Genomic DNA, 14,780 nt, shown 5'->3' on the forward strand with positions numbered 1-14,780 from the left:
AGAAATGGAAGAAATTTAGCAGAACCATCATATCTGACCTAACCATCCATCTATATTTATCTGCCTAGCCCCATACCAAATGGAGAACACATATTGTTAGCAGGTACAAATACTTAACTAATAAAATTCTTCAGTGTATGAGAACATAAATGAACAACGTTCCTGAGGCTTTATTTCATATAGATCCTTCTCATAAATTCAATGTAATAAAATTAGGTACTGGGGCTGGAGATGTGGCTCAAGCGGTAGCGCGCTCGCCTGGCATGCGTGCGGCCTGGGTTCGATCCTCAGCACCACATACAAACAAAGATGTTGTGTCCACCAAGAACTAAAAAAAATAAACATTAAAAAAAATTCTCTCTCTCTTTCTCTTTAAAAAAAATAAAATTAGGTACTGATAACAATGGTCTCATGAAGTGATTCATTTGCCAACTTTAAAAATTTCAAAAAAATTGTGATTCAAAACAAGACCAATGGAATACTTATAAAGGGCTCAATAATGAATGCACTTAAATGTAAAGGCATTAAAATTTATGGCCTTAAAAGCATTTGTTATGAAAGAATAAAGAATGGAAATAAGAGTGTTAAGTGCTAAAGTACACAGACAATACAACAAAAAAATATCAAGGAAGAAAGGATATAATGAAGACAAAACTAAAAATTAAAGCAATTAATTAAAGCAAGTGGGAAAGTTAATGATATGATGAAAACAACAGAGGAGTCCTGCTGTGATGAGCCTTGAAGCCCAGGACGCAGGCCAGGGTGGAGTCACTGTAGGGCAGATCTTGGTTGTGGTAGCAAATATTCAAATGAGAACTTTGAAGGCTGAAGTGGAGAAGGGTTCTATGTGAACAGCAACTGAACATAGGACATTTGGCTCTCCTTCTTCAAACAATGTGACAGAACATGTGACACAATATGCGATGGGGTCATAGAATTTGAATATTTTTCTCTTGGATGACTGTAAAATGTATAGTAGGAGGCATCTATCTCTGAAGAGGAGGGATCTAAGTGATCTTCAAGGAAAGATAGAAGGAATGAGTCCTGGATATTGAAAGACCTCTGAAGACCCCAACTACTCAGTGAGGGAGCACACTAGGTCCTCCAGAGATCAGTTTATTCAGCGCAGGCTACAGTAGACGAGGAAGCATCTGCATCAGCAACAGTGTGGTTTTAAGGACTTAAATCATCCCCCACGGAAAGTGCGTGGTTATGACTGGCATATCTGTTGTCAGTTTTCTATTGGGCTCCTGGGCCGGTGATGGCCCTTTGGTGGGCTCCGTCCTGGGCCCCTTCTCTTAGGAAGAAGAACAGGAAGCCTAGAGCCTAAAGCCCTAGGGGTGGTTGCCATTGTTGAGTGGTTGCCTGGTGCTGTTCTGGTTCTGAGCCCAACAGATACTCTTCCCCTTGGATCAAACTTCTGTGTTTTCTACTATGCCTTATTTCTTCTGTGAAATGAGAACCCAAAATTCAATAAATAAATTAATAAATGAATAATAAAAAATTTAAAGAAGAAAAAGAAAACAAAATGAAGCCTGACCCAGTGGTGCACACCTATATCCTAGTGACTAGGGACACTGAGGCAGGAGGATCTCAAGTTTGCAGCCAGGTTTAGCAACTTCTTGAGATCCTGTCTCAAAATATAAAATTAATTTAAAAAGAGGCGGGGCTGGCAATGCAGATCAGTGGTAAAGCACTTCTAGGGTCAATTCCCAGGGGTGGGGAGAAAGAAAAGAAAAAAAGAAAAAAAAACTTCATGCTCAAAAGTTAGAAAACCAGATGAAACATTTTTCTATCTTTTTTTTTTCTTTCTCTTCTTTTCTTTCCCAGGGATTGAACTTGGAGGCATTTGACCACTGAGCCACATCCCTAGCTCTATTTTGTATTTTATTTACAGACAGGATCTCACTGAGTTGCTTAGCACCTTGCTTTTGCTGAGGCTGGTTTTGAACTTGTGATTCTCCTGCCTCAGCCTCTGGAGCTTCTAGGATTACAGGCATGCACCCTGGTGCCAGGCCTTAGACATTTTTCTAGATGGGAATGGAAATTACCCAAATGGATTTAATTTCAAATGCAAAACCTTATTGAAGCAGGCCAGAGATCCCCACCCAGAAAACCCCTGTCATAATTAAGCCTCTCCAGAGATCCTCAAAAATTCTGTTTAGTATAATTGTTCTTAGACTATCAATCAGCAAGAATTTCTACAACAGAGTTTTTAGGAGGAGGCTGTGTTTGCAGAGACAGAATGTGATAAGGGACTCAAGGCCTCCAACCTGGGTCTGGAGCCTTCACAGAGGCATTTGCATCTCAAAGGACTGTAGTCAGGTCCTGGGGGAGCCAGCTGGTGAGAAGAAAGGGGAGGGAGACTCTCCCTTTCCCAGACACTGATTTCACCAAGTGTCCTTGACCTGAATTGGGTGCCCAAAACAGTGAAAAAGCTGCTTTTATGTGAGCTTCTACAGATTGGGAGCCCCTCCCCTTACACAGTGGGTATAAAGTTCTAAGACTTTCTGAACTCGAGATTCAGAGAGGTGATTTGGAGGGGAAAAAGCCCCCCTTGATAGACCGAACCTGATTTTCTCTTAAAATTGGGAGCCATCTCGCCACAAAGCCATGAAAAGATAATTTCGGCTTTACTATAAATTACTGCAAATTCTGATCTAGCTTGGAATGCCTGCCTGTGCCTTGAACTCAACCATGCCTGGCTCTCTGACCAGATAGCAGCCCTCTCTGAAACTTTAGTGATGCCTCACAAATCTTGGCTTTCTCTGGCCAGATAACGACCCTCTCTGAGGCTCTAATGACCTTCATAAATTCTGATGTCGGGACCAACAAAAATATAAACTACCATTTGTGTTATGCTCGTTAGAGTTTTGTTATCTGTTACCCCCCTTTGTGTAACTTTCTGGGCTATAAAGCTGGGCTGCAGGAAAGAAGTGGCTGCTGTCTTCTTCCCATGTTTTGGGTGGGAGAGGCAGCCGGGCCAGTCAAAATAATAAACTTGCTTTAATTTGATTTTAATTGGAGTCAGTGGTTTTTCTTGCATCCTGATCTAACATTTTGGAGTTCCCCAGTGAGATGACCCTGCCAGAGCAGACCACAAGACCAGACTGCTAGAAATTCTAAAGCTGGCCTTCGCTCCAGGGCTCCAGGCTGCAGAGCCACTCTAGGGGGTGAGCACCTTGAGACATCCCAAGGCCTCGGAGTAAGCCTCAGTCCCCGGAGAACTGAAGTGAACTGCTGCACTAAAACTATCAGCAAGCATCTGGTGGAGGAGGCCTCCATAGGTAAGTGGCGCCTTTATAACATCTGGTATTCGGTTAAGGGAGATCTCTTTTGAAGACAGAGAGGTGGCCTTGCGAGGCTCACATATACTCCTTTCCGTGATAGTAATGAGAAATCGTTCTGTCCTCTGTTCTGTTCTGTAGGGAATTCCTCTGGCAGGGTAGAGAGGTGCTGACAGGCACGCACGCACTCCTACCCCAGAGCTTTAGTGAGATGTTGCATTGCTCCTCTGTTTTTCTGTTTTGGCGCCGGATTTCTGTTTTCTTGTGTTTTTGTTCTGTGTTCTATGTTTTTTTTTTTTTTTTCCTGCCTTTTGTTGTGTGACTTCTGTGGTAAAAACTTAAGGATATTGGACATGAAAATGGGTAATAAAGCAAGTAAGCCTGACACCCCTTTGAACTGTGTTTTAAGGAACTGTGATGAACTTTACCCCCCTTTGTTAAGCAGGATGAGAGAAGCCCCTAGCTGGCTGCCTGGAGGATACCCACTGCAGAGGGCAATGCCTGCTGGGGATCTAAGAACTGAGTATCTCCCAGATTAACAAGTGAAATTCCTTTAAAACCCCTTGTCCCTATAGATCAAGAGAGTCACAACTTTTGGGGTGGAGTCCCCTTGCTTCTTCTTTGTTAGCAAAGCAATAAATCTCCCCTTTTCTTTTTCTCAAAACCCTGTCCTCATTATTAAATTGGCATTAATTGGCTTCAAGGTCAGGAACCAAACTTTCAGTTACAAATTTTGACCCCCTGGGAACTTTTTGAGAGCTGACTACTGAAATGTTAGGAGATGGAGCGTGTCTGGAGTGGAACCCAAACAGAGGAACTAATCCTGTAAGTAAAAGGAGGGACTGAGGGACTCCCAGGAGCTGCCGAAGCCCTTTTGCTTCGGGGAATTCCCCGCCTTCCTTCCCTGCACTGTAAGGATTATGCCACCTCTGTCTACTTAAAAAAAGAGAAAAAGAAAAAGGGGACACTAAATGCAGTAAAGTCGCCACTGAGACCCTTGATTTTACATTTCAGATTGCCCCTCTGTGAAAACATCTGGTCCCCTTGTGGGGACATCTATGGTGCCACTGGTGTAGGAGATTTTTCTCTTATCTGCTCTGTTTTAAAGGTTTCTCTCTGTCAGCCATAGTCTTGAGCTCCTTTCTGTCTGTCTGTCCTGTGTCTTTGTTTGTTTCTGGCCCTTTAAGACATGTGCAATAATGTGTTGATATTATAAATTGTTTCTTGGGAATGATCTTGGCTGAATGTGTGTCTAAAAGATGATGTTTTATTGTAACAATCTGGTATCTGAATGGGTTTCTGAAGCATTGCACAATCTTGCAGTTAAAAGTTGGATATAGATAATTGTTTAGTTTATGAGTTCAGATAATTCATGCCAGAGAACTTAAATACTTAGGATGGTAAACTAAAGAACTCTGCTTCCAAGTTGGCAAGTGACTCCCAATCATTCAGTTTTTTTTTTTTCACCAATTTTTGAATTGGGTAGCCTGGGAAAATGACACTGTGTGTACCAGTGCATTAATTTGGACAAGGATAGTAAATCATAGTATGGTATCTGTTGACAAAACAAGATGTAAAGATATAAAATTTTGTGAATTGTATCTTAAACTTGTATCATAATTTTCAACATCTGAACCTGAAAATTATAACTTATGGTTCAAATGCCTTAGGCATGAGGTGTCTGCTCAGAAGAGCAGTTTTTTCCTGCTCCTTACAGACCTCAGCCAGGAGTTATGTTGAAATGCAAATGAAAGAAGCCTGCAAGCTCAGTGGGAGACTGATCTGAGGCCTAAGGGGGAAAAAAAATAAATTGTATGGTATTTACTAATTACTGGCCAGTCATTTTTTCTAGGATTTTTGTTTTTCTTAGATTCTGTATTTATTTATTTATTTATTTATTTTTTGAGCTCATGATTTTGATCCTACAGACCTAGGTTAATGTTTTTCTGATCAGTCCTATCTTTGATCAATTGTGGAGTTTTTAAACATTGCAATGGAGATTTCACCTATGAAAATCTACAAGACCTTTACTATTGTGTTATGTGTGCACACTTGTGTTATGTGTTGTATGTCTATATGTATATATGATATATAAATTAACATATATAGGAAGCGCTCATAAAAACAAATTAAAAAAAAATGGATCCAAAAATCTTTAATTCACGTGATTTAAATGGTTCAATTTAAATTAGATAAACAGATAAAAATAAATGTCTTTAAATTTAAGCTTACAAGTTTTTCTAGTTGTTCAAAAAACTAATAAAATATTAATGTCTATAAAATGTCTAATATGCCTTGGTTCTAGGACTTTTCCTTCAACAAAAAAAATGGCTAACACTGTTCAATACACTTGTCTAATATTTTGATAAAATAAGTAAAGTAAATTTAAATGGGATTACTCATTCATGAGTACTTTTGTTAGATATCTGATTGATTTACTAAGGTCTGTATAAGTTTGTTTTTACAATCAGTCATGTGTTAAAAAGACAAAAATTTCTTAAAACGTAAGTTTACCCATAACATTGGGTTTATTAAATTTTATTTTATTTTTCTAGAGCAAGCAACCATAAAAATTAAACAACTGGTTAAATAAGAACTATTATTTTAGAGCATTGTACTGTCATTTCTTTAAAAGTTAACTTGGTTAATATAAAAACATCAATGTAATTGTGATGCTATTAATGTGCTCGTATCTTCCAGGTATACAAGTCTGTAAGGTAGAAGTTTTGAAAGAGCATTATATCAAGTTGGTGTTCTAAAGTTGTATGGTAAAAAATATATTGGAGATTTATTTACCTGTTATCAATAAGATATGTAAAGTTTTATGTTACTTTTTACATTGGGGAACAATTTAAATGTATTTTTAAGTTGATGAGAGCGTAATCTATGTAAAGGTTAATATTGTAAAGAACAAAGTATTTTGCTATCTTTCCACAAAAGGTTAAAACTTTCAGCTTTTCTTTAATTCATGTTTTAAATATGATATCATATGGTGTTAGCTAATGTTCATGTGACCTCGAACAATTTATGTAAACTTTGTAAAATGATATTTAAAAAGCAAAAATCAGCTTTAGAACTAGAACACTTAAGATTTATAAAGAGCCCTGCCTTACCTGAGATAAGGCTCTATGTCCCATCTTACTACATGTGAGAATGACTACGAAAGCAGTAGGTCAGATTTCAGTTTATTTAAAGTTATGTTCAAAAGTTGTTTTTTTTTTTATGTCAAGATTACTAGGATCTCAAACAGGGGATATAATGTATAACTCAGCCAAAATTCAGGGTAGCTATTACATGAACTAAATGTTTTTACTCTTGTTAATTTTATTTTGTAATTTCCTTATAAGTGATCTAAAGATTCCCTTTTAGTGTTTTATAGAAGTGTTGCTTTAAGAACACAACCTGGGTTAATTGAAGATAATAAGCCATCACCTAGGATAATACAGATCCCAATTAATAAAAAAGATAAATAAGTGTAAAGTTATAGACATTAAAGCCCAGTACTCTTAATACAAGGCTGTTAAAATTTATTTGCTGGATGTTTAAGATTAAGTTTTAAAATTAAAGTTAAATTAAAAGGGCCAGAAAAACCAGTATTTAACTCTTGCCCTCTGAGTCAGTCTGAATCCAGGGAACAGGGGACTTCTCTAAAGAGCTTTGCAACTCTGAGCCACATCACCTCCCAATCAGGGAGATTAATGAGACCACTGGAGAACAGAAAGCCAATCAGTGCATTTGCAATGAAGAGGAGGGTCATCAGAGAAGGGAGACATCCCTGATGCTTCCAAGGGAAGCCAAATGGTCAAGCAAGACCTGGACCCATCCTAGTTCAAATGGCACTAGCAGAACTGAGAAGCTACTCTCAAGTTTCCCCAGGAATGACTCCCATAAAAACTCAGCTGACTGTTAACAATAGATAGAAACAAAAGTCAGTTTGACTACTTCATCTTAAACACTTAGCAAAGACAGTTAAAACCAAAATACAGCCATTCCTGGGCATTTTAAATAATAATAATAATAATAATAATAATAATAATAATAATAATTTTTATTATTATTTAAGGTATTAACTTTATGTTAGCCCCCCAAAATAAGTAAGACTGGAGGCTACAAAGAAGAATTCTCAGACAAAAATGCCTGATAACTATAAAAAGAGACTATCAAGAGGAACTGCCATAGTAGTTTTTAGTTTAAGGCCTACAGATATTCCTAACTTACAAAGGTAAGCTTGGTGTTTGCTAGTATGATTATCCATCCCTAAGTAACAGACACAGAGGTCATTAGACACAGAGGTCATTCTAGTAAAATGATTTTATAAGATCAGATGACATTAAGTTATTAAACTGTATCTTATGAAAAAGGACATCTGTAACACTAAAAGTTAAATATTTTGTTTACAAACCTGATAACTTTAAAAATGTTAAATATTTACATTTTTATATAAAGGCCTTGTCCTCTCCGGCCTTATTATGGAGACAGCTTCTCCTGGTTAAAAAAAAAAAAAAAAAAAAAAAAAAAAAAAAATATATATATATATATATATATATATATATATATATATATATATATATATTTCTCACCTCCTGGTGTGAGGACTTCTACTATACAGGGACATGTTCCAGCTGCTGCAACATTTATTCAGTACTCATGGTTTTTGTTTCTCTCATAGAAGCACCCATCCCCAGATGACTTTACAACCTGTTCTTCCCCAACCAGACTTTAAACTGAACTGACTTCTAAAAGGAAACTCACGTCCCTCACGCCGTGCTCACTTACATCACTCCCTCTCAGCTCAGAAGAAGCCAAAATGAGTGACGCCCCTCTTCTTACAACAATGAAGCCAAAAATAAATAGACTGTCAATATAAGTAATTAATTAAGTCAGGTCAAATCAGGGAGACCAATTTTGGGTGAGTTCAAAAAAAGTTGGAGACTCTTCCCTGAGGGATTAAAATTCCCTCTGTGCTCTTCTCCTACCCTATCAAAGATTTGAAAGGGACACATAAGAAAAGGGGGAATGATAGACCAAACCTGATTTTCTCTTAAAATTGGGAGCCATCTAGCCACAAAGCCATGAAACGATAATTTTGGCTTTACTATAAATTCCTGCAAATTCTGAACCTGCTTGGAATGCCTGCCCTGCCTTGAACTCACCCATGCCTGGCTCTCTGACCAGATAGCAGCCCTCTCTGAAACTTTAGTGATGTCTCACAAATCTTGGCCTTCCCTGGCCAGATAATGACCCTCTCTGAGGCTCTAATGACCTTCATAAATTCTGATGTCGGGACCAACAAAAATGTAAACTACCATTTGTGTTATGTTCGTCAGAGTTTTGTTATCTGTAACCCCCCCTTTGTGTAACTTTCTGGGCTATAAAGCTGGGCTGCAGAAAAGCTGCGTCTGCTGTCTTGTTCCCCCAGTTTTGGGTGGGAGATGCAGCTGGGCCGGTCAAAATAATAAACTTGCTTTAATTTGATTTTAATTGGAGTCAGTGGTCTTTTCTTGCGTTCTGGTCTAACACCCTTCTGAACATGACTGCAGCCAATAAATCTGCTTCTTGCTATTCCTCAGTGTCCAGCCTCCTCTGTCCTACTTCATTATCAGACAGGCACAGTGAAGCTGACTAGCAGGTGACTTAGAACACTTCTGGGGGCCTCTGACCTGGCTAAGAACTCTGGCCCTGCCACTTACCAGTTGACTTCAGGCAGGCTACTTGATCTTTATATTTTAGATTCCACACCCTGTGGACTTTTGTGAGCACTGATTGTTCAAAATAAGCTTTGGTCTAGCATTCAAAAATTCTCCCTACTGCATTAGAAAAGTTAGTCTCCAGACCCAGATGGCTTTATGGGTCATTCTTCCTGAAATTTAAGAAACAGGGAATTCCTATTTTATGCACAGAATAAAGAAAAACAGACTAAAGGAAAGCTGTGCATCTCATTTTCAAAAATAACAGTTTTGATTCTAAAACTAGAAAAAGATACAACCAGAAAAGAAATATGTGCGAAATTTCTTGTTAACATAGATGCAAAAATCATAAAAAGATTATTTGTCAAGTGTACCAGCTGCATACACACAGAAACACAGACACACACGCACATTCACACAATCCCACAGAATAAGCATACTCATCCTGAAGATCCCTTCATATCACTACAAAGAGATATTTTAGATCCTGTGAACCGCTGCTGGCCTTATTGTGTGGGATGGACTCAGTGTTCCCTATACCCCATCTGGTGAACAAGAACAATTGCCATGCACTTTGAAACACTCTCTAGTTTTGCTCTTCTTTTGGCTTAAATTTTCTTTGTGCTACACAATTATTTTTCACTATAGTTTAAAAGAAAGCAACCATGAGCACTGGGAAGATTAAAAAATTAGTGCAGAAAATGATAGAGAAAGCAAAGAAAGACCGATATTTATTGAGCAAAAGATCCCTCCTCCCTCATTTCTCCCTCTCCCCTTCCCTTCCTCTCTCTCTCCCCCTCTTCACCTCTCTCTCTCTCTCTCTGTATGTGTGTGATAAAGGGGATTAAAAAGGAGAAAGAATACTACATTCTATCTTAGTTATTTTGTATATATGATACTAACAAATAATGAAAGATGAAAGTCCTGAATTGATTGCATTTATGAGGAAGTTATTTATTACAGATCAGAAAAGAAGCAGATATTTAAGACTCCTTCACACTAATTGCCCACAACATCTGCCTACTATCATGAATCTTCCTCCTTCTTGGGGTATGAAGTCATTGAGGCTCCCCCGGACCCAGGTTTTTAAAATAGTTTTTATTTTTTAAAGTTAATATGTGCATTATAAGAAACAGAAAAACACGAGCAAAAACAAAGTCATATAGTCACAAGCAGCTTAGTTGGATATATCTCTCCAGGTTGTGCATATACATATATAACATCCCATTTTGTGTAATTGGTATTGTATGTACATCAGGCTTTTCCACACATCATGAATATTCACCAACTCAAAATCCCAAAGCTACATGGGTATTTTTGACAATCAAGAATACCTACTGTTATAGTTTGGATGTGAAATGTCCCCCCAAAACTCTGCATTAGAAAGGTTAGACTGTAGGACTCACAGTCTGTAGAAGCTCACATAAAAGCTTTGGGGGGATGTGAAGTGTCCCCTGCAAAAGCTCATGAGTGAAACAATGCAGGAAGGTTTAGAGGAGAAATGATTGAGTTGTGAGAGCTTTAACCAATCAGTGAATTAATCTCCTGATGGGATTAACCAAATGGTAATTAAAAGCCAGTTGGGTGTGGCTGAAGGGGGTATGTCCCTGGGGTATATATTTGTATCTGGTGAGTGGAGTCTCTGTGTTTTTCTGATCATCAAGTGAGCTGCTTCTCTCTGCCACACTTTGCCACAATGATGTTTTGCTTCACCTCAAGCCCAGAGGAATGGAGCTGGCTGTCCATGGACTGAAATCTCTGAAACTATGAGCTCTTAAATAAACTTTCCCCCCCTCTATAATTGTTCTGGTCAGGTCCTTTAGTCACAGCAATGAAAAGCTGACTGAAACAACTACTCAAACTCAATTTCTTGGAACAAAATTGTAATCCTTTCTTGGGGACTAAAATTTCACTGAAGACAGAAATGTTAACAGGCCTCTAGATAGACATATTGGCAGAGTTACAATTAAAATGATGCATTCTTTAATGGTCAATTTAAAATTAGCTAAAGCAACAGAATATACCAAGCATATTTTTAAGAGTGTTCATTATCAGATTTCTACTTCTAAAATATTAGCAAGAATGCATGTTCCCTGTGAATTAAAGGATTCCTATAGTGCAGCTAGAAGATGCACACACACCAGTGGCTCACATCAGAATGTAAATCCCTGAGCATTTGCTCCCACCTTTCCCCGTGTGCTTCTGTGTGCCCTTCTGCTGCCAGCCTGATGAACAAGTCCTGATACACACTGCCCAGAGATAAAACAATTCATGTCCAAGATGCATCTTTTCTTAAAAGTTGGCTAATTCACTAGCTTTACTTTTTATGATACACTGTCACTTCAGGACATCTAGAAAGCTTAGATGTTGTGAAATAAATTATGAACTTTGTGCACAATGAACTTGAATACTTTACCAAAAATGCACATATAGATCTATAGTTATAATCCAAAAATGTCTTCTGGCTATGGAGATACTCGAAAAAAGCACTTCCCCTCACCCTTCCTTGTCTCCCTCTTCACCATTCCAGTGATTAAGTTCAGGACTATGCCTAGCTCCAAGAGGTGGATTAACAAAGGTCATTCCCAGAAGACAGTTTTTCCTAAAAACTAACAAAATGATGTTTATATAGGAATTATTTTGCTACTTCTAACAAACTTGGGGCATTAAAATTTACCCTTTAATACCTGGCAATATTAACTAAAATGTACAAATAATAATGGCTAGACAGTCTGAATTAATCTAAGGGGCACAGAATGTTTCTTTCTGCATACTTTCTCCTCCCCACCCCCACACCCAATGAACCTTCAACATACTCTTCAAGACATCAAAGTTTAACAAGGAATTACTTTAGCCATCTACTACTAGATGTTTCCAACAAGAACTTAAGTTTCCCACCATAGTACAGAATAAACCACCCATGCTTAACAAAGGCTAGACTTGAAACAAAAACTCCCTGTTTTAAAGGCTAGAATTTGAATTGTCTTTGAAACAGGCACATTCTGGCCTAGAATCCTCCCCCTTCTTATCTCTTAACCATCTTGGGGTCATGCATCTTTTATACTTCGACACCTCTAACAATTTTACTTGGTGGTGCTGAGAATCAAACCCAGTACCTCACACATGCTAGGCAAGCACTCTACCACTGAGCCACAACCCCAGCCCCTTTTAGGTCATTTTATAGGAATTCAGACTTGGGTAGGAAGAGATCTCATTGTGGTTTTCATTTCCATGATGCTAGTGATGTTTGGCATTTTTTCATATAATGCTGATCATTTTTATTTCATATTTTGAGAAATGTGTATTAGGATCATTTGCCCACTTAAAAACTGGATTATTTGTTTTGTTGCTGTTGTTGAGTTTATTTATTTATTTTATACTTTTACTAGTCATTATAGTTATACATAACAGTGGGGTTTATTTTGACGTAGTCATACAAGCATAAAATATAATTTGCTTCACTTCAGTTCCTGGTACTTCTCCATTCTTTCCCTTCCTCTCTCTCCCCGCTCCCTTTCCTCTGTTGTTCTGGTTTTTCTTCTATTTATTTATTTATAGTTTTTTTTTAAAAAATTAATGCTTTATAGATATACATAATGATGAAATTTACTATGACATATTTACATATGTACCTAGCATAATTTGGTCAATATCATTCTGAGGATGTGGGGGAAAATGTACACTAACACATTGTTGGTGGGACTGCAAATTACTACAACCACTCTGGAAAGCAGTATGGAGTTTCTTCAAAAGACTAGGAATGAATACACCATATGACCAGAGGACCCAGTTATCCCACTCCTTGGTATTTATCCAAAAGAACTAAAATCAGTATACTCCAGTGATATAGGCACATCACTGTTTATAGCAGCATGATTCATAATAGCCAAGTTATGGAAACCAGCCCAGTTCCCTGACTGCAGAAGAACAGATGAAGTCATGTCCTTAACTTGCTGAAACAGGATAATGCCAAGTCACTACGAAATGTAGTGATTGGTCAGAGGCTCTTGTTTCAGGATGGAAGGTGTGGATCATTCAGAGTGGCTCCTCACAGGTAAGAGTTGCAGTCCAGTGGATCTAAGGAAGATATAAATGTTAGCTGAAATGACTTGTATCTGATTTTTTTGTGGTCAGTGTTTCTGGCAAGTCCTCCTCCAGGTGTGATATTCTCCCCTATAACTTGGGACTACAGAGTGTTTGGTAATGGGAGATTTGTGCATTCATAGCAAACTTTAGTGTGCAGTTTTTCTGTAAAAGATAGGCTTCAGTGAACAGTGATCCTTAAAAGCTACAGCAGGCAGAAACAGAGAGAAACTTGGGAGAATGGAGTCTCCCCCACCCCACCGCCAAGTTTTCTTATTATTTTGAAATCATTTACAAATGGGGAAAATGTTCTTAGTTTGTGACCTTAAAAAGACAATCCTCAGCTAGATTTCCCTAGTGGGCTACACTTTACATGGAAGGATGGGAGGCCTCTCCTGGTGCAAAAGCCCTCTTGACCACTTTACTTATGAGTACAACTACTCCTCACAGCTCCCAATCTCCCTTCTTCTGTTTCTCTCAAGTGTTTATCACTTGATAAAATATTACATGATGTAGGTATTGTTTTTTAGTTTATTGTCTGGATGCTTCAATAGAATGTCAGCTCCATACAGAAAGGATTTTTTTTCATCCATTTGGATCACTGTCATATTCCAGTATGTAGAGAGTGCACAACTTCTCTGAGTGCCATTCCATAAGAAAGGGGTGAAAAACACTAGTCTTTGCAAATTCTGGTTCCATCCATAGGAAGACAAGACAGAACCACATCTACACCATCCACAGGCACCATGTACACCACTACTTTCAGTCAGTGTTTTGTTTTAACATTCTCAGCCCCATTTCTCTCTCTTGATCAAGTCTTTATCCTATTGTGATAGTAGGAGCAAATGTGACTCCATTTTGTTTTATGACTTCATCCTGCAAAACAACCATGCCAAGTAGAAGAGTCATGACTGGGGCAAGATGTTCTTTTCCTTTTACTATAGAAACCTTTAAGAACACGGAACTACCTAATGGGGTATTGTTTCTGAAACTAGGGTAACCGGGCTCTGTTTCTGTAACTGGGGTGACTGGGATAACTGATTGTTTAGGCTTCCCTTTGCTTGACTGCACTGTCCCGCTTCTGTAACCTGGCTTGCTTGCATTGGCTAGACCCCCCTGAACATCCCTTTTGCGGTTTTCAGGCTTATAAGGAGTGCCCTTGCAATTGTTCGGGGCTGATCAGGGGAACAGTTTTATGTTCTGGTCAGCCACCACCGGTGTGCTTCAATAAAGGCTTGATTCGATTATACGTGAGTGGTCTGGAAGTCAGTTTATGAAACCCTGGGACGAAGTTTTAACTATAACACTATGAGTGTCAATGTCCTTCCCATTCTGGAGGCTGAAGAGTTCAAGATTAAAAGCAGATTAAATTGCATGATGAAGACTTTTTTTCTCCTTCCAAGATGAGCGAGGTCTTGTTGATTCCTCTGAAGGAGAAGAACACTTTCCTCACATGGTGGAAGGTAGAAGGATGTGCTGAGAATTGGGTCTTGATTGGGGTGGGAAATATGTGCACTTTCACGCTTATTCAACATCTCCCAGTTATTCAAACAGGCATCCAGGAGGTACAAAATCCAAGGGATTTTGTAGATGAACTTAAGTTCCAGATCAGTTGAATTTAAGACAGAGGGAATAACCTGGGTGATCCTGCCTTAATCTGAGTAGCCCTGGACTAGGTTCTTGCAGAGCAAGGAGGTCGCAAGAGTGAGAAGGATTCTGTGTA

This window comes from Marmota flaviventris, chromosome 6, assembly GCF_047511675.1.
Source record: "Marmota flaviventris isolate mMarFla1 chromosome 6, mMarFla1.hap1, whole genome shotgun sequence".
NCBI classification, from domain to species: domain Eukaryota; kingdom Metazoa; phylum Chordata; class Mammalia; order Rodentia; family Sciuridae; genus Marmota; species Marmota flaviventris.